Source organism: Xiphophorus maculatus, chromosome 18, assembly GCF_002775205.1.
Source record: "Xiphophorus maculatus strain JP 163 A chromosome 18, X_maculatus-5.0-male, whole genome shotgun sequence".
In the NCBI taxonomy this organism is placed as follows: domain Eukaryota; kingdom Metazoa; phylum Chordata; class Actinopteri; order Cyprinodontiformes; family Poeciliidae; genus Xiphophorus; species Xiphophorus maculatus.
In genome coordinates, this window is record NC_036460.1 from 122363 (window position 1) to 125000 (window position 2638).

Genomic DNA, 2638 nt, shown 5'->3' on the forward strand with positions numbered 1-2638 from the left:
GATGTGAGTTCAGTGTGAGCAAAGCTGCAGGTTTCCTCCCACGCGCAGCAGCAGGTGTCACTGCCCGCAGTCACGCACGTGCCGGTTTGTCCAATCAGCGCGCAGAAAGAGCCGAACCGAGTCAGACTCACCTGGGGACAGGTAACCTCCTAAAACCCCAACATGTGAAGTTCAGTCAAAACTAACAGGATGATTCATTTATATCAGCCAGTTAAAACTAAATACTCCCCACCAGCAACAGTCAAAAGCAACATGCAAAATATACATGAAGCATCCAGACGTCTCATAAAATGTTATGTAGTTGCATTTTATTCAAGCTGCAGTTTGTAACTTTAATAAAAAATATGTTTTCTCCATATTTGTTAAAACTGTAATCATGTCAGATAATCTGTGAAAACAATCAATCTCCTCCACCTGCTCCCTGAACTGCTATTGCTAGCTAAAGTAATGCAACGTTCCGACCAAAACAACCAATCAGAACCAGGAGGAGGGTCTTAGTGCTGTCAATCAACCTCATTCACTTGCTGCTAAATGTGCTAATGGTGGAAAATCAACTTATCATTACAGGAAAAATGTTTATCTGCTGTCATTGGTAGCTATGCTAACTGGACTGAGCATTCACAACAGCCTGCGCTAGCTACAGCATAGGGATGAGCAGCACCACATAAGATTGTGATTGACAGCACTAAAACTCTCCTGTCTCTGATTGGTTGTTTCTAGAGAGAACTGGGAGAAAGCAGAGGAAATAGATTTTTCACAGATTATCTCTCATGCCAAATTGTCACAACATAATGACAGTTTTAACAAATATGTAAAAAAATATTTTTATAAAAGTTAGTGCAGCTTTAATTTGACTAGGAGAGGAGAGAGGACGGGTCAGGAGGTCAGAGCTGCTGCTGACTGACTCACCTGTTGTTAAGAGGTAAAAGGTTCAAGTTAAATATATGAATATGTTGATAATTTATTTCCTTAACTCATCAAATGTTAGTAAAATGGAGGCAAACAGTCTGTAGCTAAGCTAACTATGCTAAATGTTGATAATCTCTCACAGTCTACTCACCTCTCAGAGAAAAACTGGGTTATAAATTGACACTTTTACCTTTTTCTCTCTCTATTTCTCTATTTTCTTGAAAACCTGATTTTATCTCTTTCTTTAGCAGCATAATAACAGCCACAGTCGTTCTTGTTTTCCACTGACTGCTGCTGAACATCGTCACCATCAAGCAGGAACGAACCATTTCCTGCAGATCCAGGAGGTTCAGGACAAATATAGAAATGTGCCTTTTGGTCTGGGAGGGGTAACATTTAATTTTTACTGCTAAAAGCAATTTTAGAAAACACTATATGATTAACTTTGTAATTGACAGGGCCCCATTTTATATTTATTTCTAAAAAAAAAATAAAGATAGTGGAGGGCCCCCTGTCGGTCAGGGGCCCCAGGAATTGTCATAACTTCCCCCCTGTACGGCGCCTCTGCCCAGGATAAATAAAGATGGTTTAGTTCAAGTTCAACGTTTGTTTATCATGTGCAAAGTAGAAACAAGTTTCCTTCTACAGTGAAAAACTTTTCTGTCTGAAAGATTGCTACTTAAAAAAGGATGAAATGTAAAATAACCTTAGAAAATATGATCTAAAAGGACCAATAACAGGATAAAAGTAATAACTATTTATAATTGAATACAATAAATAGTGCAAATAAAAATGCAGGCAATGTGAATAAAATAGAAGTGAAGTTGTGCCAGTTAATTTCTGTGATTTATTTCAGTGTTTTATGGGAATGTGGTTCAATCTGAGATGAACTTTTAATCACATTTATTGTGTCATGTAGTTTTTGGTTCTGGTTCGGGTTCTGACTGGTCTGTTGGTAGACGGCCTGTCAGCTGTAAAGGTTCTGGTTCTGGCAGCAGTTCAGGCCTAATGAGGCGGCCGGCTACAGGTGGGCTACCTGGTGGTCTAAGTCAGGTTCAGCGGGGCAGATGTTAACCCCGCCGCCTCCCTTCCTGCCCTTCCTCCCCGCTGGGATCCTAATGACGGTGGGCCGGGCAGAGGGGATTTGTTGGACCACAGCGGCGGCTCCCTGACGTCCAGCAGCCTCCTCGCCGCTGGACGTCGGCGGCGTCGGCCACTCCCAGCTCGCCTAGAGGAAACGGGCCTCATCTGCTGCTGAACGGAGCCAAACGGAAAAACCAGAAACACGCATGAGAAACAGAGAGAGGACTAACAAACTCGTTTTGTAGAGCAGGTGATTAGCTTAGCTTAGCATAAAACTGCTCAAATATATCTGTATAAAAATGTAACACCAATGATTAAAAAGGTTAGCATGAGCTAATATTCAGAGTTTGATTGTTTAATGCTAAAATAAAAAGCTACATTATGATTAAGCTGGTAAGATTAAGCTATGCTACGGAAACTAAGCAAACCTAACATAAACTAAGCTAAGCTAACATAAACTAAGCTAAGCTAACATAAACTAAGCTAAGCTAACATAAACTAAGCTAAAATAAACTAAGCTAAGCTAACATAAACTAAGCTAACCTAAGGAAACTAGAGGTAAAATAAACTCATACAATTTATATTAAAGCAGATTATGTAAATCAGGTGATAAAATATAAGATGAATTTAAAAAATGAAGCTTTTT